This window comes from Petaurus breviceps, unplaced genomic scaffold, assembly GCF_028583685.1.
Source record: "Petaurus breviceps papuanus isolate PSGF00001 unplaced genomic scaffold, PetGlider_PUasm1.0 90977, whole genome shotgun sequence".
Taxonomy (NCBI): domain Eukaryota; kingdom Metazoa; phylum Chordata; class Mammalia; order Diprotodontia; family Petauridae; genus Petaurus; species Petaurus breviceps.
In genome coordinates this window covers 10,987,130-11,009,870 of record NW_027187391.1, presented here as the reverse complement: position 1 = coordinate 11,009,870, position 22,741 = coordinate 10,987,130, and the positions used below count along the sequence as shown (strand labels likewise).

Here is a 22,741-nt window from a genome sequence, read left to right as displayed (position 1 = left end):
CTCCTCCTCCTCCTCCTTCTTCTTCTTCTTCTTCTTCTTCTTCTTCTTCTTCTTCTTCTTCTTCTTCTTCTTCTTCTTCTTCTGCTGCTGCTGCTGCTGCTGCTGCTGCTGCTGCTGCTGGTTCTCCTTCTTCTCCTCCTCCTCCTCCTTCTTCTTCTTTTCTCTCACTTCTCTATCAGAAAGTGAGTGACATGTTTCATCTTCATTTCTTTGGACTAGTGTTTTATCATTGCATTAATCAAAATCCTAAAGGCTTTCAAATATAGTTTTTCTATATAATTTATAAATTGTTCATAGTTTTTCTACATAATATATAAGTTGTTTTCCTAGTTCTGCTCACTTTACTCTGCCTCAAGTCACAGACATCTTCCCTGTTTTCTCTCAAACTGTCCTTTTCATCATTTCCTATGGCACACTAATACTCCATTACATTCACATACCATAATTTATTTAGCCATTCATAACCTAATAGTATGTATGACACCCCTTACTTTCTGCTCTGGGGCTACTATGGAAAGATGCTACAAACATTTTTTTTATACATCGTTTTCTGTCTTTATGCCTTTGCACAAGAGATCCCTCATGTCTGGAATTTCCTCCCTCCTTACCTCCACATCTTAGAATCCCTAATTTTATTTAAGGCATAGTTCCATTGCTTCCTCTCACATGAAACCTTTCTTGGATACCTTCACTCCAACCTCTGGTCATCCAGTAAATACTTTGTACTTATTTCTTTGTGTTATATTATTATATTCCTTACAGTAGCATGTAAATGCCCATATAAGTAGTGGTTTTTTTTTTGGTTTGGTTTGCATAGCTCTGGTGTCTAGCACAACAATTTTTATATAATAGATTTAACAAATGGTTGTTGGATTTAATAGAATGTAAATTTCCTCAGAATCTCAAACAAGTGGTCATTCATCCTCTACTTGAAGACCTACAGAGCTGGGAAACTCACCACCTCTGAAGCAGTCAATTCTGCATTTAGATAACTCTAATTGGTTTTTTTTTTTAGTTTTTTTTTCCTTGCATATAACCTGTGCCTCACAACTTATTTGTATATGGCTCTCCTCATTGATGAAGACTGATTATTCAGTGTTCTGTGCCTATGGGAAGGCCTGGGTTGGTGAGAGTTTGGGGAAAGAGAGATACTGGTCTTAATGGCTTCCAGCTTTGTGAGAGAGTTTTGATTATTTAATATTCTGGGCTTATGTGAGAACCTGAATTGGTGAGCTTTTGGGAGGAGAGATTCTGATTTTCAAGCTTCCAGTTTTGAGAAGAAGACACAAGGTTCCAGACTCTACCCTGAATGTAGAGAAAGATTCTGGGAAGATGCCAACACATAGAATAGCCAACACCTAGATCATGTCACTGTACTTAGCTTGCTACACTAGAAATTTTAGCAAAATCCCCTGTGAGTGAAATCTGGAACCCTCTCTTTTGGTTGAACTAAGATCTCTTACTCCAAGTAGGGGAGCTCATCCACTCTATATTGTCTGGTATATTCTGATTTGTATGCCTTTTCTGATTTCTGTTTGTCATTAGCTTGGATAAATGAGCTTGTTGGCTATTTTCTTTGAGTTCATTGTGAAACTGATATTTGGTAGGAAAGGAGTCAAGCTTGGGGCCCTCCTTCACATCAAGGGATAGAGATTGGGAATTCAGCTTAAACCTAAATATTTTTTACCCTAGACTAGCAATATTTAAGGAAGCAGATAGATATCATTCTAAGCCAGTAACCTTTCTCTAAAGAAAGTAAAATGCCCGGCCTCTGGTCTCAAATTCTTGCTTTCCCTCCTGGTAAGAATCAAAGTCACTCTTGGAAATGGGTGGGTGAAGGAGATTTTCTGTCTAGAGATATCATACATGTCTCACATAGCTGCCTTTAGATGCACGTGAACACAAATAAACTGGATGGATAAAACATACCACATATCCTTCATATGTATAAAAGAAAAATACATACCTTTGAAATATCACATGATATGCATAAGATTTAATTACTAAAACCTGATCATGAATGAATGAAGAAACATTTATTAATAGCTAGTATTCAAGGCTTACAAAATACTGTACATATGACATTTCAATTGATCCTCACAATAACCCTGTGAGGTAAGCCCTATGATTATTCCCATTTTGCAAATCATGAAAATGAGAAAATGAATTTTTAGTTCAGTGTTCCAGGAAAGCTCAGATTGGTAAGTGATGGTTGTCCCTGAGATCCACACCAGAGAAATCAATGGGATTATTAAGGGTGATTCTGGAAGGTCAGACAAGGAAGGAGAAAAGTGGAAAACCAGCTGATTACACACATACTCAATGGTAGAGCCATTCAGCTGGCAAGCCCTTCATTTGTTTGCCTTTGGCATCTTCTTAAATATTTTGCAAAAATGAGAGAGGTTATGTGACTTGCCCAGAGTCACACATCTAGTAAGTGTCTGAGGCAGAATTTAAACTCAGAGTTCAAGCCCAGCATTCTTATATACTGTGCCACCTAGCTGCCATTTACTAAATCCTTTTTATGTGCCATGTACTGTGCTAAGCAATGGAGATACAAGTAAAAAAGCCAGATGGTGCCTCCTCTTGAAGAGTTCACACGATAATTGGGGGAAACATCATATAAAAGAAAATCCAGCTACAGTACAGATGGCCCATTTGTAATAGTGGAAGTGATTGGTAAGGTCAAGGGGGCCTTACTTAGGTAACCAAAGGAGTTCAGATGATAATGTCAGGGGTCGGAGAATATAGGGTCAGGGCAGACAGTAAGGCCTAGAGGAACTTAGGAAGCAGACTGCCCACTAGAAGGAATAGAGCGGGTGGGTCCCATCTCTTTCAAGCTGGGTGAGCCCCAGCTAAGCATCTCTCATGGGTTCTGGGTAGCCTGGGGTGGGAGAAGGGCAGAGGGAGGGCAGTGAGAGCAGAGCATGGACTCAGCTACTCTGAAATCAACCAGATTCCTGATTCCATACTCCTGTGCTGCAAACAAGGAGACTTAACAATTCCAGCTTGGTGGCGGAAGATAATACGACACTAACCAGAAACTAAAAGGGATCCTGTCTGCACAGGACGTGCCCAAGGGCCCAAGTTAGACAAGAGTCTGGCTCAGTGGGGAGTCATTCTGCATTTCCAGGGTCTAACCCTGGCTTAACCGGATTCCCAGGAAATAACATTTTTATTTCACATGAGGAGGGACGTTCCTCTTGCCGCCTCTTAGCACCACTTCTCCCCCTGGACGTCTTCATCCTCGACAATGTACCCAGACTAAAGTATGCCAATACCGTGGAAATGAGGCAGCCAGCCTTGAACACACTTGAGACATCTCCGGCCAGCCCTGCTCACTTGCTCCCTACTGCCTCTAGGAGCAAATACACCTCCCGTGTTTGCCATCTATAGCCCTTTACAATCTTGGTTCCACCCTTCCTTTCCAGGCTTATTCACATATTCTTCAATTTAACCAAACTTGCTTTGGCAGTTCCTGGAAAACAAGATTATATCTTCCCTGTCTGCCATCCCCGAAGCCCAGTCCTGCCTCACGTCTACTTCTTAGAATAAGCTAGCTTCCTTCTAAGGAGTATGCATATGTGCACGTACACATGCATATATATTTTATATACAAATACACACTAATTATAAAAGCTACCATTTATATGACACTTGCTATGTTTCAGGCATGGTACTAAGCATTTTATAATTATTATCTCATTTGATTCTCCCAGAAATCTTGGGAGGTAGGGGCTATTATTATCCCCATTTTACAGATAAGGAAACTGAGGCAAACAGAGGTCAAGGACTTGCCCAGGGTCACTCAGCCAGTAAAGGTCTGAGGACAGATTTAAATTCAGGACTTCCTGACTCTAGGCCTGTTGTGCTTATTCACTCCGTCACCTAGGTTCATGCTTATATATGCGTGTATATATGTGTGTGTGTGTGTGAAAATATGTACGCACAAATAATGTGTATGCATATATTTATTTGTGTATGTATGTGTTTTGCATTGTGTAAGTATCCATATGTACATGTGTGTTTATTGTATGTTTATATGTGTACCACATATTTGTATGTACGTGTATATGCATGTATATATGTATATCAGTATGTGCGTTTCTATGCACATATGTGTACATTGCATTGTGTGCGTATGCACACATATGTGGGTGTGTGCATGCTGTTTTCTCTGCTAGAATGTAAGCTCTTCAAAGGCAAGAAAACGCTCCATTTTTGTCTTTTTTATCTCTAGAATTTAGTACAATGCCTGATGCACTGTAAGGGCTTAATAAATCTTGTTGATTGATTGATTCGATGATATAGCAATGCCCTAGAGCATCAGCCTGTCATGGCCACAAGGCCCTGTTATAGCCAGGTCTTTCCATAACTTCTGTTGAATCATCCCTTAGTTGAGTCCAATATAGATCCAATAATGTACAAGTGTACATCAGGTCAGGCTATGTGATAGTGAAGCTGCTGTATATTTCCTTCAACGCCTTTTGAATTCTTCCTCCTTATGACTTTTTCCCTAGGATTCTATTAGAAATTAAAAGAGAGTTTCATAAGAGTCTATAGTACTGGAACAGCGAAGTGGTGTAGTGAATACAGCACAGGACCTGAGTTCAGTCTGCCCCCAGACACTTGACACTTACTAGGTGTGTGACCCCAGGCAAGTCACTTAATTCTGATTCAGATTCTCTCTCTCTCTCTCTCTCTCTCTCTCTCTCTCTCTCTCTCTCTCTCGCTCTTGCTCTCGCTCTCTCTGTCTCTCTCTCACACACACAGCATATAGGACTAATGTGCAATGGGTTAAGAATGTGAACCAATTATAAGACATTGGTCTCTTCCAACTGCTGTATCTTGGTACAACATTCTTGCCAAGACTAGTTTTGCAAGTACCATTTCCAAGAGCTGGAGCCTCTGCACTGGGGTAAAGTTTCACTGCACCTAGAGACTACTTGAATGATTCCAAGGACCTCCAATTTTTCAACAGTTCCCATCTGCCCAACTTTCTGTGAATATTTTATTCCATTTCTAGCCCATTCATCCCTCAAAACTGGTACTTATTATAATTTCTTCACTAATGGGAAAAAATCTCTCTAGTGAGCACTTTGCAGCTAGACATAAAGGAAAGAGAAATATACTAGCTCAGTGAGGCAGAACTCTTAGTAAATTATATGAAAAATAAAAAAAAAAGGGAGACAGCTAAGGCCCTAGTCATTCTAGTGGCTACATGCCACCTTATTACTTCAAGCAAACATATAGGGAGATGCATGATTTATGAGGTCCTACACTTATTGGCAAATCCTAAGTATTTTGCTGGCAGAAACAGCAGACACATTTTTAGTTCAGTGTTCCAGGAAAGCTCAGATCGGTAAGCGATGGTTGTCCCCAAGATCCACACCAGAGACATCAGTGGGATTATTAAGGGTGATTCTGGAAGGTCAGACAAGGAAGGAGAAAAGTGGAAAACCAGCTGATTACACACAAACTCAATACTAAAGCCATTCAGCTGGCAAGCCCTCCATTTGTTAACCTTTGGCATCTTCTTAAATAGAGCCAGTACAGGGTGAAGGTTTTACTAGTCCCATCCCTTCTTCCCCCTTCCCCTGGGAGTTCTGCTACTGACCAGTGGAAGTAGTGGCGGCAGTGGGTCCAGATGAGATTTCAATGAGGCCTTTTAAAATTTCAATGGAAAGATTCTTTTCCGCTCTTTACTAAAGACATTTGTACCAACTGAACAGGAAGCAGACAAGTTCAGTACAGGTTCAACTGCTACCCCACCTCTTCCCTTAGCCATTTGGTTAGAGACTGGGCCTGCTTTAATTAGCCAGTACCACAGTTCTTTCTTAGGGCCCAAGACAGCAGCCGGAATATATAAGACATTTAGTACAAGTCAGTCCCAGACTGTTTCTTGCCAGCAGTTCTGAATGATGGCAAATCCAGCTCTCAGACATTCCAGTCTTTGGCTCCCCAGTCTACCACCTGCCCCAGATGGCCTGTAGGTGGGGGGAAAGAGCCAGGAAGGGGCTGCTTTCCATCAACAGTTTGAAGATGTTAATCATACTCCCAAGGACAAACAGTCGGAGTGTTATGCAGGCACTGTCAAAGGCAGATGGGTTTCATATTCTTGACTCGCTTTTCATTTTCTTTTCTTTTCCTAGCTGAGAAGGATGCATCCACTGATATTTGGGGAGAAGGTGTCAGTGATCAGGAATAATAATATTTAAAAGACATGAGTGTCTCAGTGTTTGCTCAGTGGGCATGACCATACCTGAGTAGAGATGGGGTGAGCACATGAGTTAGATTGCAGTAGATCAGAGAGCAGCTTAGCTTTCAAATCACAGAGCTGGCAAAGAAAGTGGCAGCATAAATTTGTTGTTCACTCATTTCAGTCTTGTCTACTCTTCATGACCCCAATTGGGGTTTTCCTTGCAAAGATACTGGCACGGTTTTCCATTTCCTTCTCTAGCTCATTTGACAGATGAGGAAACTGAGGCAAATAGGGTTAAGTGACTTGTCCAGGGTCACAGAGCTAGTGTCTGAAGCCAGATTTCAACTCAGGAGGACAAGTCTTCCTAGATCCAGGCCCAGTACCCTCTATACACTGATTACACTTGGCTACCCAGTGTAAATTTCGACTCCTGAAATTTGAATTTGGTGAGGATAAGATAACTTATGGGGAACAGACAGATGGTACAGTGGATAGATCACCAGCCCTGAAGTCAGGAGGACCAGAGTTCAAAACCGGCCTTAGACTACGTGACCCTGGGCAAGTCACTTAGCCCCAGTTGCCTCTCAAAAAACAAAACAAAAAAAGATAACTGCTAATACCTATCCTAGTAAGCTTAGACTTTCACCAAAGTGAGATATTTTCTTATCATTCTTATTAGTAAAGTTCAGGGATGAGGGAAAGACACTGGATTAAAAGTCAGAAGAGCTGGGCTCAAATCCTAGCTCTGTCACTGCTACCTGTATAAAACTGGCATAGGATATGAAGCTACAATTTCATTGGCTTAGGAAACTTTAAGTTGAGTAATTAGTTCCTTCTAGTAATGAGAGCTAGTACCTCCTTTCCCATTTACAATCTTAAAGTTGATTAAAGCACTGAGATGGTAAATGATTGGCCCAAGGTCACATAACCAGTATATGTTAGAGATTTGACTTGGGGTGTTCCTGGCTACAAACCTGGCCCTCTATCTCCTATACCACACTGTCCCTTACTTACTTCCTGTTGGAACCATGGGCAAATCACTTACCTTCTAAGTAAAATTTGGAAAGGGTTGAATGAACTAAATGAGGCCTAATGTTCCTTCCAAGTTTAAATCCATGCTCCTATGAAATCATACTTATATAATACTTTAAGATTTACGAAAGCATAGTTAGTATGTAAGTAAGAAAGTAAGTAAGAGTATAGTTATTTCTCTCTTAATTGGGAAATGAAAAATACTGAGGTTCAGAAAGGAAAAGTGAGATATCGGTGACCCTGCTCTCTTGCTATTTATTAAAGACCACAGTTGAGTTGAAAAAAAAAATGCTATTGAGTGATCAAAGTGATGGTAGGAAGCAACAGGGTATTTTCTGAAACCTGACCTTCTAAACTATAATCTAATGAGGACAAAACTTCTAAAGGTATAGGTCACTCATCCTGGAAAAGCACTGGGTTCTGACTGGGGGAGAGATTGTGGATATAAATGCATCTTGGAGGAAATGCTAATGATATTTCGCCTTATTCAATCTCTTGATATTCGGCATTCAGGAAAATGGTATATTTGAGAGGCAGTTACACTGAGAATAATTTGTTCATTTTCTTTTAATAGACAAACCCCCAAAAGGAAAATAAGTAAGAGGCCCCAGTTGACTTAACTGAGCAATATAATTTGCAAATCTAAGTCTACAAAACATAAATGAAAAATGGACAAGTCAAAAGGCCCTGCTGGTGGCCTCGTGCTGTTTCTTGGACAGGAATCGAAAATTTCCATTTTATCCTTTTTGCAAAGAAAGATTTCCAGAATAGTTTTAGTCCTTTTATTTCTGTGCATAGTATATGCCAAACTGGCATAGATAAGCCCTTGAGGTAAGTATTATTATATGAAATATTTATATCATCTCCAAAATTTTAATTGCTTCAATTTTAATTGCTTCAATTTTTAAAGATTAAAAATAAGTCTACAACTGGGTTACTAATACATTTTCAAGGGCTGGAAGAGGGGCATGTGGCAGAGGGTGGACAAGCATCTGGGCCATCTGTGACCTGGAGGTTTCAGCTGAATTTCAAAATCTTTGCTAGTGTCATCATAAGCAAATCTTTAGGATTGTTTGGTTCAGTCATGTCCTTGGGCTCCAGGATTAGATTACTTCCTTTAAGTAGGACAAGCATTTTTTCCAAGGCCAGGCCAGGGCATCAAACAGGAAGAGGGTAATGATAACTCATTCCACCAGATAAGGTTTGTCCATTTTAGAACAAGTGACTAAACTGCAGTCAGAGCATCTAACTCTATGAACTTTTCCACCTCCATCCCAGCAGCCTTCTCACCCTGATGGTGACTTTTGCTCTGCAGCCCCCTCCTCCAGTTAGTGAGTTCCTTCCTTAGCAACCATTTAAAGAAGTTCCAAGATGATCTAGGTTCACTTCTCCTCCAGATCCACTTCTGACCCTCCAGAAATTTCTATCATGGCCCTGACATGGCTACCCATCCCCTCCAACTGCTTCCCAACTCCCTTTTATATGTTGCCTTCCCCTCCACAGGAATGTAAACTCCTTGAGGGTAGGGACTTTTTTTTAATTACATTTTTATTTCTAATGCTAAGCACTGGGAATCTATCCATTCACCCATCCATCTGGCTGGCTATCTGTCTATCATCTACCTACCTACCTAGGCAAATATCCTCATAAAATAGCCCTTCTCTTACTATTGGTGACTGTTGCTCTCTCTAGTAAAGGCATTTTCCAAAAATGAACCTAAAGTGGTAAGACTCTAGGAAAGACCAGTGTGTTGCAGAGTCGGGGCTAGTGGAGAGGCATGTAAAGAAAGAGACCCACATTCATTTTCACAGAGGCAGAAGAAACTTAGTAGATAGTCCATCAGTGATGTGGCCCTTTCAAATAGCAAGAAAATGCATCTATGCTTGTGGCTTTGGGAGGAAGCAGGCATAAGAAAGACAAGAGTCCAGGGGAGATTGGAGTCTGCCACCAAGGTGAGATTTTTCTAGGGAGAAACTAGAACAAGGTGCCAGCTTAGAATATTGCTTACTTAGTGATCACTTTGTGATCTTAGATGTCATAGGTTCAGAATACAAACCTCCATACTTCCATGTGTAGTTAAAAGAATCAGAAGTCCAGGGTTTGAACTTCTGGTTCATCCTACACTAGCAATGTGACTTCTTGTTGTTCATCTTTCATTTCAAAAAGGACCAATGACATCATGGGTGATGTCTTGACTTGTGTGTGAATTGGATTTAAGTGTGGCAGAATTGCACAGTCATTAGCCTCACTATCTTCCAAAGCCATCCAAGTCCAGTGGCAAGACAAAAGTCAGGAAAACTGGCGATGACCTGGGATGCAGTAGATGACCTTGGGGTCTTTGAGGTGTGACCAAGCTCTAAGCAGTACACAGCACCTGTTTTAGCACCTTCATGTACATTAGAAGAAATTGTTCTTATTCACCCATTCTGCCAGATGAAGTCTTCGCTTGATGGAGGTAGACATCTCCCAAACTCACCAAGTTACTCTCTGAACATTGGTTTCCTCACATGTAAAGTGAGGGGTTGAACTAGATGAGATGATCCCTGAGGTTCATTCTATTTCTAACATCCTGATGCTATGACTCCTCTAGAGCAATTCTCATCCACAGTCTTCTATAACTCCCTTATAGAAAGAGGATCCAACATTCTGGATTGTTTTTGGTTCTTTTAACATCTTGAGAGTTTCAGTTTAGACAACACTTACACTAACCTTACTTAACTAATGAGAAACTTTTGTTTTTGTTCTAGACAATAACCTTTACTTCTTGAATACATCATAACTAGTAACATATTACAGCCTGCTTACCTCTCCTTTAATTATATAAACTCATATTTTTATAGTTTTAAAGTTACAAAGTGCTTTCATTGCTCTAACTTGGTGTTGCAAGTAGTGCAAGTATAGGTAGGTAGGTGGGGCAGAGGATACAGTGCTGGACCTGTAGTCAGGAAGATCTGAGTTCAAAACCAGCCTCAGGTACTTATCACTTTCATGATACTGGACAAGTCACTTATTCTATGTCTGCCTCAGTTTTTGCATCTGAAAAATGGGGATAATAAAAACATATCTCATGTAGTTGTAGTGAGGATAAAATAAGATAATGTTTGTAATGCATGCTTTATGCTAAAATCGTAGCTTCTATCATCCTTATCTCTTTTTAGAGATGAGGAAATAAAACTCAGAGAGATATTGTGATTTGTCCAACATCACATGGTGTCATAGCTGTGTTTCCAAGTCCAACATACACTCCATCTACCACATAACCTTCCTATGTGCCTTTGCTCCTAGTTGCAATTCTTACTCTAGACTGTGATTTTCCACGATGTGCAGTCATAGAGCATCACATGAAGAATATTGCTGTCTAAAAGCAGAGAAAAAAGTTTAGGATCACTGAAAACATTATGTAATTTCACAAATGTGATCCAGACTGATCTGTTCCCCCTGCTCATTTCTGGGTCCAGATCATTACCTATCTTCAGCATCAAAGTTATCTTCGCTGGTGAACTCATTTAATGCTCTGCCCATCTGGCTGCATATTATAATCAGAACATTAAACAGTTTCCAATTACTTTCTTTTGTTAAATTTATCTCTTTCAAATAATTGTGGGTACAACTGAGAAGTTTTTATAGTATTCAGGGGGCTCCAAGCAGTTAATGTGATGCCTTCTGTGAATAGGAGCTTGTAGGAAGTGGAGACCGTCATTTTCCACAGAAAATCCTTCTTCTGTTTGTTCTCTGTACAGGACATTCTCGAAGAGATCTTAGGTGATGGTGTCTCTGTGTCTTGTGCCTTGTTTGCTCTTGATGTTCAGCAGATTATTGAAGACAGCTACTTCTAATTGAATCTATTATCTTAATGCATGTGTAGAACCTTTAAATCCAATTCACCCACAAGTCAAGACACCATCTCATGATGTCATTGGTCTTCTTTGAGAATGGAAGATGAACAACAGCACACAATAAAACCTTTAAAACTTTGTTTCGTTCTAATGAATCCAACGCTTTAAAAAATACAGGTTCCTGATATTTTGTGCTCATTATATTATACTCACTATGCAGCTCAGTTGTATGGCTACAAATATCACTGAATCACAGAATTTCAGAGACAGAAAGGATCTCAGTGGACATCTAGTTGAACCTACATGGCCAAAAAAAAATCTCTACTACAACATGCCTGATAATGGGTCATCTGGCCTTTGATGAAGCCCCACAGTAAGGGGAAAACATTTACTTCCCAAGGCAACTCATTCCCCTTTTGGACAGTTGTGATTGTTAGGAATTTTTTCCCTTACATCAACCCTAAATTTCCTCTGTAACTCTCTACCCCTTGCTCTTGTTTTAATTTAATTCAATAAACACCTACTTTGTGAGACACAACGAGGTACTGGGGATACATAACACAGTGGGTCCTGCCCATTTTTCAACCAAGACAAATTTAAGGTATCTTCCATCTGGCAGTCCTTCAGTATTTGAAGATACAGCAAGTATCATCCTCTCCCCCTCTACTCTGGGTCCTCTCTTCTCTGTGCTAAACTTCCTAGTTCCTCTTACCAGTAATAAAGCATAGTCAAGGTACCATGAAATGAGACCCCCACACAATATTCTAGGTGTGATCTGAACTGGACAGAGTACAGAGGGACTTGCTATTTAGTCATTTTCAGTCATGGGCTTCCTGTGTTCTAGAACTTGGGAATAGCAGCTGTTCTCTGAGACCCCAAACTAAGATTATAAGTGCAAGTTGGGCTGGAGTGGGGGAGTAGTGGAGAGGTGTAGGCTGCATATTTATGATGTTAATAACACTTCAAAATTTTACTTACAACACTGTTGTCCAGGATTGTTGTTTGTTGTTCAGTTGTTTGACTCTGTGACTCCATTTGTGTTTTTCTTGGCAAAGATACTAGAGAGGTTTGCATTTCTTTCTCCAGCTCATTTGACAGATGAGGAAAATGAAGCAAGAAGGTTATGTGACTGGCCCAGAGCCACACAGCTAGTAAGTGTCTGAGCTTGGATTTGAACTCAGAAAGATGAGTCTTCCTGACTCCTGACCCAGCACTCTATCTACTATGCCACCAAGTTGCCCAGCCATCCAGGATTATGCAATGCCATACAGTTGGCAAGGAGAATTCATGTACTGAAATTTTTAAATGTTATTCTACCATTAAATACCCATACTCACATCTACCCCGTTCTACTGATGGGGTAGGTGGTTTTAATTATGGTTTTAGTGAACTTTTTATGCTTTGTAAAGTAAGTACTCCTATTAGTCAGATTAAACAGTTCATATGTTTTGATACTTTGATGAATCTGTTGGTCCATCAGTGTTTTATTAACATTCCATCCTTTGATGCGGATTATAGTCCTTCTAGACCTTGTAATCTTTTCTGTTTCATATCTGTACCTCTCTATCACTTGTCCATGGAAGATCCACTCAGCATGACTTGAAAAGATCCTTGAGTTCTTTTACTTTTTCAGGGCTACCAATGTACAAGAGAAGTTGTGTAGGGTGTGTATAGAAGCTCAGACTTTGTTTCAGGAGACACATACTGAAGTCCTGTGTCTAATGTATAATGACTATTTGATCACTAGCCAATTACTTAAATTCTAAACACCCCAGGCAACTTTCTAAGACTACGCTGTATATACAGTTATCCCTTCTATATTGCAGGAGTTAGGGGTATGACACCTCCAAAATCTAGAAAATCCATGTGAAATTTTTTGACCCTCCCTTCATACCAGAAAATAAGTTTGAATTTTTCTTTTCCTTTTATGTGTTTTTTACAATACCTTATTATAAAACTTGGGTAAAGTATTTGGTCATAGGTTCTGTGTCATCTTCTGGCCTTCAGTGTCAACTGCAATTTCAGCAAGACTCTCAAAAAATTCCTGTTTATTTTGCCAACCCACAAAATTTCAAAACCACCATGGGGAAAGTTTTGATGTGGAAGGGAGAACTGTATGTGTTACCAATCTGCATCAGTGGAAGGAATTTCTTCTTGAGGGAGTTCCCTCCACCAGAGGTGCCTCACACAACCATTCTGAATGCTCCCTGAACCAGATTAAAATGTAACTGGGAAATATTTTAACAAAACAAATTAAAATACAATAGAACATAGATAATGTTAATATATGGTTTTCTAAGTCAATATGTAACCCACAGGAATCCTTATACATGGTATAGTAGCCCATGTTTCTATCTGAGTCTGACGCCACTGCCCTAAACTGATAAAGTTAGAAGTCAGGAACAATACAACAAAAACAATGTGTCACGCAAGCTGTATCCTCCCTGACCTTCCATCTCTTTCCTACTTTTTCCTGCCCTTCTAAGAATATGTTCTGATATTCTCAATCATAATAAAAGCAAATCAAAATTTCAGGTGAACTAAACGTCAATGAGAGATTCACGATGGACACATAAAAACTGCATCATGAAAGGTGTCATATGGTAAATGTATGATTGGAAACAGAGGTGGGCTGGTCCTATAGTGAGAGTGAGGTATAACAAATGGCCAGCTGAAGTGATGCCCCAGACATTCTTCCTTGGCTTCAGTCACCATAGTTCTTTGCCACTAATTATCTTTCCTCCTTCCATCTCTTAATTGTGGATATCCCTCAAAACTCTCTCCTTGGCCCAAAACTCTTAGTTCTCTAATATTTTCCCTTGAGGATACCCCACCCGATGATTTGCCAAGTCCCAACAATTCTGTCTCTGAAATATCTCTCCCAACCACCCCCTTCTTTTCCACTTTCTCTGCTACTACTTTGTTCAGGTCCTCAATACCTCTCACAAGTGTGACTATAACTAGCTTTGCAAACAGTCTCCTTGTCACTGCTGCCTGTAATCCATCTTTCACTTACTACGGCTGCCAAAATAATTTTCCTAATGTACAGGATCAAAATTTGAGATCTGGCTCTTCTGTAAAATGGTGTTTTGATCTGGGAAAAATCAATTAACTTTTATGGGTCTTGGTTTCCTGACATCAATAAATTTAGGGGGATTTTTCAGATGATCTCTGAGGTTCCTTCCTGATTTAACACCCTATGGTTCTAGAATTCTACTCTAATTATAACACTCTCCTGCTCAGACACAAGCTCCCTTGAGGGATTTCTTATTGCCTACCAAATAAATATAGACTCTATTCACTGGCTTTTAAGGCCCTACAATATACAGTTCAAGCTGATTCCAGCACACTTCTACTTAAAGATCAAATAGTTGGGCCCCCTTCCCTTCTTTTTCCAGAAGAGAAACCTGAAGTCGAGAGAGACCCATAGAATATTAAGCCTAGAAAGGATGTTGAGTATGATCTAATCCAATCCTGTGATTTCACAAATGAGGAAACTAAGGTAGAGAAAGATAAAATGAATTGTCTGTGGTCACACAACAGGAGTTCTCAAAAGTGAGAATAAAACATAGATTTCCTGAAGTCCAATGTTTCTTCTATTCCATCATGTAGAATCATTATACAACATTATAATGTATAGACTAGCAGTTTCCCTGGAGAATCCACAAAATTTATGGTCTGAGTAAACTAGAAGATACTTAGAACTTTTCATGACTTTTCCATGGGAATTCCAAAATCCTCTCTTCTCTTCTATGCATCAATTGCTTGTGACCATTGGAGTAAATGTACCCAGTTTGGTGTCCCTAGTACTATAATGAAACAAAGAAACAAAAAACTTAAATAATGTAGGAAGAACAAGGATACTGTGTTTCCTCTGTAAGGTGAGTAGATCAGGGAAGTTTCCCCAGATCAACTTATTGATGTTAGCTCTCTCCCTGTAGAGTCTCATAGAGATACCCACTGACATCTTACTGAGATGATAACAAGAGCTCCTAATTAAGCCTCAGAGACTGAAGCTATACCAGGATGGATTGACTGGTTTGAAGCCACTGCTTGGGACAAAGTTGAAATTTCATTAACTGGGCCAACTCCCAAGATAAATGCTTGGAAAGAAGGGACTTTTCTTAGAGTAGCTATCCCTTTACCAGTGCTTATAAATGGACCTACTAAAACATTTTTTAACTCTTTATGACAAGAGTACAAAATACAGGATGCATTATAAATGCGGGAGGAACTCTGAAGAATCTTTTGTTAAAACTAAGGTTTCGCCAGAATGTTACGAGTATTGCCCCAAAAGTAATACTAGCTTCAGTTTCTTCTAAAAGGAACTACTGTGTGCTTTGTGTGTTTTCTATATCTGAGTGTGTGCTCCTATGAGTGCTCTGAGTAACTTAAATGTTTTCTCTATTTGTTTATGGGTACCTGAGTGTCCTTTGTGCCTTTCACATTTTCTGTGGGGTGAAAATAAAACCTGTGCTTTTTACATTTGTTACCTGATGTGCTTATGTGGGAGCTGGTGATCCTTTTTATGCATATCTGGAGACCTAGACAGAGTCAGAGATTTCCTAGAGTAAACTGTGGGTGAGGGCATTACAAGTCAAGTAGAAAGTTGCCTCTTGGAATCAGTCCTTCAAATCATACCCAGACCCAGAATGTGAGGGAACCCTGAGCTACATCATTTTGTACTGATTGTCTACTATGCCTGGAATGCACTTCCTCCCCCTCACCACCACCTCTTTAAATCCTGTTTTCTTCAAGATTCAGTTCAAGCATCACTTTCTACATCAGGGCCATCTGATCTCCTCAAATCCTAGTGCCCTCCCTTCCAAAATTATCATATATTTATTTTGCATATATTCTACATATACTTATATGTGTTATGTTGCTTCCCTCAATAGAATATAAGCTTATAGAGGACAGAGATTCTTTTTGTCTCTATATGCCCAGAATTTAGCACGTTGCTTGCCATATGGTAGGCATTTAACAAATATAATTGAATAATTGGTTGATGTTAGTCATTTTAATTTCTTCCAAGTGTTTACTCTCCTCCCAACAATAAGAAATTAATAATTAGTGATATAAAACTAAGATCAGAAATGAGATAATAAGATAAAGGATATAAAAAAGATACAGCGTGTTTCTTTTCCCTCCAACACCCCTTTTCACTTTCATTTGAGGGTAAGAGGGGCACGACTGCTTAGGCAGAACCCAAAGACATATATGTCTCCTGGTCTTCTAACCCTCACTACATTCCACTAATTATATGAACAGTAAATAAACCCACACTACCATTCCTGGAAATTGTCCTGTGACTCCATTCACTATTCCTGTGACATCCGTAACCCCTCCTTAGCTAACATTCCACTATTTATATTATTTTCTCCAATAGAATAAAAACTCCGTGAGGGCAGGGACTACCTTGCTTTTTTGTATTTGTATTCCCTGAACTTTGCATGGTACCTGGCACATAGTAAGAGCTTAATAAATGTTTTTATTTGTTCACTTATTCACCCAGATTTATATAAAAATATATATTTCTACAAATTTCAGTTTACCAGTAATAGTCAAAGGCTATCTGAAATAAAAAGTTAATGTTAGACTTAGAAAGTTATTTCTACCTGCCATACACTTGGCAAGCAAATAGACCTATCTAGTTTCCACCCAGTGATATGAAGAGTTCAGTTTACTGAGCTTTTTCTTCTTGCCTCTGCTGTGCAAAGAATTTAATTTTTTTTAAGTAGAATTTGCTTTAAACGCAAGGTTTTTCATGTACAGAACTAATTAATAAATCCATCATCCATAGTATTCAAAGTATGACTACCACCAGGCTCAGAAACACATTTTCCAAATTTGATCAAGTTAAACGTTTCTCTAATTGCTTCAGATAAATCTCTGACATTCAATAGCTGAACTAGAAGAGTCTCCCTAGATTGCCCCTCTCCTCCCTCTCTCTTAGCCCCATCCTTTATCAACCATGTGCCTCATGTCATATTATGAACTTAATTGCAGAAATTCATCATTATTGGATTTATTTCTGAAGGTGAGGTCTTGTCATTCTCTCCCACTCGTGTCTAGAAGGAACAGTCCCATACATACTAATGACATGGAGCTGGAAAATGAATCAAAGCATGTAATGGTGGCCATTAATATTTAGAAATGTCTATAGCAACTCCCATTTGCATAATTACTTACAATTATTTTTAGCCCTCACAACCTTCCTGTGAGATAAGGCAGCGAGAGGCATTTTATTTTAGAAATGTGCTTTCTGGGCATAATATGATTGCTATAGAAAGGTCCATCTTTTTAGCCTAGAAAAGGAAGCCAGCTAGAAAAGATCTAATGACCTTTCAGGAAAACCAGAGAGAAAGTATTTCCCTTTTGCTTTATATAAGGATGGAAAAGGGATTACTTCATTTACCTCACTATGATTGTGTGCCATTTGTAGAGAAACAGTAGCATGAAGTAATGGAAAGTTCACTATTCTCAGAGGCAGAAAGCCTGAGTTCAAGTGCAGACTCTGATATAAACTGACCTGTAGCACATTCCTTTACCATCTTAGCCCAATCTTGTGAGATTGGTACACTCAACCTGCCTAATGGAAAAAGAAAACTAAGTTTATTCTTTTTTTTTTAAGCACAATAATGTTCTAAAATTAAAAAAAAAATCTTTATAAACAGATAATCAGATTATCTTCTGTGACTGAATTTCCTCAATCTGTATCCTCACTGTACACAGTATTTAGATATTGTCCATACTCTTATGGTTTTTGCCTCACATCACATATCCTTGTGTTTATGGAACTTTGTGAGGAAAATCACCTTGTAATCTTTAAAGCCCTACTCAAAGATGAATTATTTGTAGGATCATAAATTTACAGCTGGAGGGAATTGTAGAGGTTGTCTTCTTCAGTCCCTTCATTTTACAAATAAAGAAACCGAGGCCCAGAGAGCTGAAGTGTCCTGCCCAAGGACACAGAGATAGTAAATTACAGAACTGGGATTAGAACCCAGGTCTTGTGACTTCCAAATTCCTTGCTCTTTGCATGCTGTTCATTCTGGCTATCCCCAATGGACTCTTTGCACAAATCCTTTACTCCTCTGATCTGAAGTGATTTTGATAATTGAAATCTAAAATTAGTGTTTAATGGTAACCATCTCTAGGGTGAGGTGGGGAGAAAGGATGAGAAAAAGGAAAAAAGAAATTTATATTACAGCTTTATTTTATATTGAAAAGAATAGCAAGTTGCACATGATAGATTTGCAGTTTCATGTGAAATCATATTTTTATTATACTATGCTATGGAAATGCTTGTTTATTCTATAAATTAAAAAACAAAATAACTTTTTTAAATCATAAAAGCATGGGAAGATTTTTATGAAGAGCTGCAGAGTGGAGTAAATAAAACCAGAAAAACAACATACATAATGATTCCAACAATGTAAAAGGAAAGAAGAAATACCAACAAAACAATGAAAATGAATGCTTCATAACTAGAATGATCAAACTTAGCCCCAGAGTACTGTTGAGAATATATACATTCTTTGATTCTTTACACAGGTTCTATATTCTATACCTATGGCTAGAGAATATTATTTATACTGTTCAGACACAGTTGTGTTGGCTAGTTTTACTGAACTTTCTTTTCTTTCTTTTAATCTTTTGTTACAAGTGATGACCTGCTGGGTAAAGTATGGGGAAAGGGGGCCTATTTTTATTAAAATGAAGATGATGTAAAAGAGATCAAAAATAAAAACAAACAAAAAAGAAATTAGATATTTTTCTCATCAGAGTTCCTTTTTTATTGTGAACCTAAGACTTTGTTCTTGTCGACCCTGAAAACAAATGACCCAAGAGTCATAAAAGTTATGGAACTGCGGTTAACTCTGAAAATACCAAAAAGCTCACATGGGTTATCACAACACAGTCAACTCTGAAAAATAAAATAAAATATAAAATAAAATTTAAAAAAATAAAGAGCTAACAGTTGTTATATGCAAAAAGAGTTTTCTTTATTGCCTTGGAGGAGGGCAACTAGACTCATGTGCCAGGGCCTCCTCTGATACCAAGAGACCTGCTTTATTGTGGGCAAATCTCAATACATATACTAGTGATCATGCAATGACCTGTAGACCTGACAATGAGGGGTAACAGCAAAATTGAGATGTTTGATTTATGGCAGGGCTTCATGAACAGAACATGGTTTCTGCTGGTACTTGTCCAATGTGGATGTGGAATGGTGTACTCATGCTGGTGTGAAATAATTCTGGGATTTTGTTGTGGCAGAGTTCATTCAGAGGGTGAGTGCAAAAGATTATTATTATACCAAGCTCAGGGCAAAGTTTGCTTGCTGGGCCTTAGCTCTGGGGAAAAAAGGTGTCTTCTATTAGTAAAAAGAGAAGAATGGTCTTGGCATGGGGATCCTGACATTCTGCACCTTCCCAATTCAATGATCATGTAATATTGTTCCTAGATCATATCCCTCAACATGTCTACAAACTCCCACAGTAGAAGGACCCTTTCGTTTCCAAACTTTGCCCCTCTCTCAAGACTTAGTCCAGTGTTCTGCACACAATACTGTAGCAGCAAGCACCCCAGCGTCCCCAGGGTGGCTGCTCACACAGTTTCTTGGATCTGCTTTGATAAAGGAAAGCAACTCAAAATGGGTTAACAAGCTTACTTTAATCAGTCAAATATGTATTGTTTACCTAGTTCAGGGGAAAAAGGTCAGCACCCCGAACTTCAGAATATACAGACAGAATTATCAAGACAGAGAAACAGATCAAGTAGACAGCTTTCCAAACTGTCCAACAATTACATCCATACCAAATCAACATCTGGGTTTTTCAAAGCTGGGGGGGGGACTCTCAACAACCAGCTTCCCAGAGTCTCATATGATCAAATCACAGAACACTTCTCAAAGTGAGCCCCAAAACAAAGCTACACATCAGGGCTTATATAGCCTTCTCCTGGCTCAGAGAATGTAACAACCTTCTAGACCCACTGGCCAATCAAAAAGTATCTACTGAAAAACAAGCCTCCCACCCCAGGCTCCAGGTGCACTTTAGCCTAGGGGCAGGGAAGATCTTAAAAATTTACATTCCCATTACATTCAGCCCCCAAGATCTTTCATGCCCATAGCATAGTCAATTTACTTTTTGAATTAGCACTAAACATCTCTTAGGTCACATTTTCAAGATACAGAACTAAAGTTACCAAAGTGGCCACTTGGCCTTAAACAAACACAAAGTACATTGCATTATCACCTCAATTCAAAACAAGAGTCCAGATAAAGTTCTCATGGGCACAGGGGATTGTCCTTCCCCTCACACAGCTCCAGCCCCTGCTTCCAAGTACAGAGAGGGGGTTGGGCAACAAAACCAACAAGGTGGGGTCCTTGGGGGTCCAAGGCACTTCATCCCACCCACCATAGTCACAAGTCCATCCTCCCCCTGGGTCCCAAACTGTGGGATGCAGCAAGGAAACACATTCAATTCCCCTGCTTTGCTGCTCGGTTCTTATCTTTTCCTAAACCCCTGGGTTCCTTCTCCTCCCACAGGAGGCAGCCGCTCCTGGCTTCTTCCCAGGTCCCAATGCAGGCAGCTCACCATTCCTGCTCTCAGCTCAGCAAAGTCCACATGCAGGCCATTCTTCTCTCCTGGTCCACGGTTCCACAAAATCACAGCTACCACAACTGGGAAACAAACAATTATCCCAGTCCCCATACTTTCCTTTTACTCTGCAGATCCTGTTCGTGACACCATTTTGTAGCAGCAAGCACCCCAGGGTGTCTGCCCACACAGGTTCTTAGATATGCAAATCAACATCTGGGTTTCAACATATGGGTTTTTCAAAGCGGGGGACTCTCAACAATGGCTTCCCAGAGTCTCATCTGATCAAATCACAGAACACTTCTCAAAGTGAGCCCCAAAACAAAGCTACACATCAGGGCTTATATAGCCTTCTCCAGGCTCAGAGAATGTAACAACCTTATTGACTCACTGGCCAATCAAGAAGTATCTACTGATAAACAAGCCTCCCACCCCAGACTCCAGGTGCACTTTAGCCTAGGGGCAGGGAAGATCTTAAAAATTTACATTCTCATTACAAATACACACTTAATACTTATTAGATGAAAGAATAAATGAGGAAGACGCAGGTTGAAGTGCTACCTTGGTCACTGTTTGACCCTGGGCGAGTTTTTAAACTTCTAGCTGGGCCTTAGTTTTTTCATATATAAGGTACATGCCAGCCATCAAACTATAATGCTGTGGCCATATGAAGTATGTATTTGACCTTTTTTCCTCCCCTTCTAAATGGATGGATATAAGATCAACAAATTTTCACTGGGTGGCCAACATAGAAGGCTAGAGTAGATAAGCAAGCATCTCTGAATCTCAATCTCTACATAACCTTAAGGAACAAGGAATTCGTCCAGAGCAAATCACAGTGCTAATCACTGGATATGAATTAATATGAACCAATTAAGTGACTCTTCAGAAGCCTAGATTTTTTTTGTTCTGAATTGAGAAGGTGTAAGGACAGAGGCAGTGAGGTAGCCTAGTGGATACAATATTGGACTTGAAGTAAGGAAGTTTTAAGTTCAAATCCAATCTCAGACATTTACTAGCTGTGTGACATGGGCAAGTCATTTTCTTTCTGCCTTAGTTTCCTCAACAGTACAATGAAGACAATAATATTATTTACTTGCTAGGGCTATTGTGAGTATAAAATAAGTAAGTATTTGTAAAGAGTTTTGCAAATCTCAAAGTTCTATATAAACATTAGCTATTATTTTAAGGTGAAGCATGATAAGACAACAATCATTTAGAAAAAGATAGGAGTTTTTGGAGATTGTAAACTCAATATGAGTCAGCTATGTGATTTGGCAGCCAGAAAAATAAAGGCAATTTTGAGTCACATTAAAAGGGGCTTATATTCTAGGCACGGAGAGTTTATAGGCCCATCATCCTCTGCCCTCATCAGACTCTATCTTGAGTTTTGTGTTCAGTTCTGGATGCCATAGTCTGAAAAGACTGGAAAAAGCGTCTAGAGAAGAGCAGTCAGGATGATAAAGGGCCTTGAATGCCTGCCACATGAGGGTCAAATGAAGGAAAAGGTCACTCTTAACCTGCATAAGAGAGAAGTCAGAGGACAAGATGGTTGTCTTCAAGTATTTGAAAAAAAATGCTGCATTTTAAGGATTAAATTTTTTTCCATTTGATCCGAAAGAGCAAAACATGGGGAAAGCTACAAAGCAGCAACTTTAAGCTTGATATCTGGAAAGGATTATGAACAATTAGCAGTGTCTGAAAGTAGAATCCAGCCTCAGATATGTACTAACTGGAAGTCCAGGGCAAGTCACTTAACTTGGGCAGCCTCAAGACATGGTGATTTTCCCTTCCTTGGAAACTTTCAAGGTTAGGCTGGATGACTTCTCAGGTATGTTATGGTGGGGATTCCTTTGACATTGAGGTTGGACTGGATGGCTACTTAAGGTTCCTTCTGAAACTTCAATTCTGTGAAAAGAATTGTAGCTTCATCAAACAGCTTAGAAAGCTAAAATGCATATTTATCTAAAGATATAAATCACATTCACGTGATTTGAAAAAGTGATAGGAAAATGTACACAAGATCCTTTGTTATTAGCTTTTATAAGTGTGGTATAGTAAAG

General features: G+C 39.3%; 1 pseudogene; it reads right to left on the bottom strand.

Moving 5' to 3' along the window:
- Positions 1 to 22,741, bottom strand: part of LOC138153137 (non-homologous end-joining factor 1-like) — a 194,676-nt pseudogene that overhangs the window by 150,528 nt on the left and 21,407 nt on the right.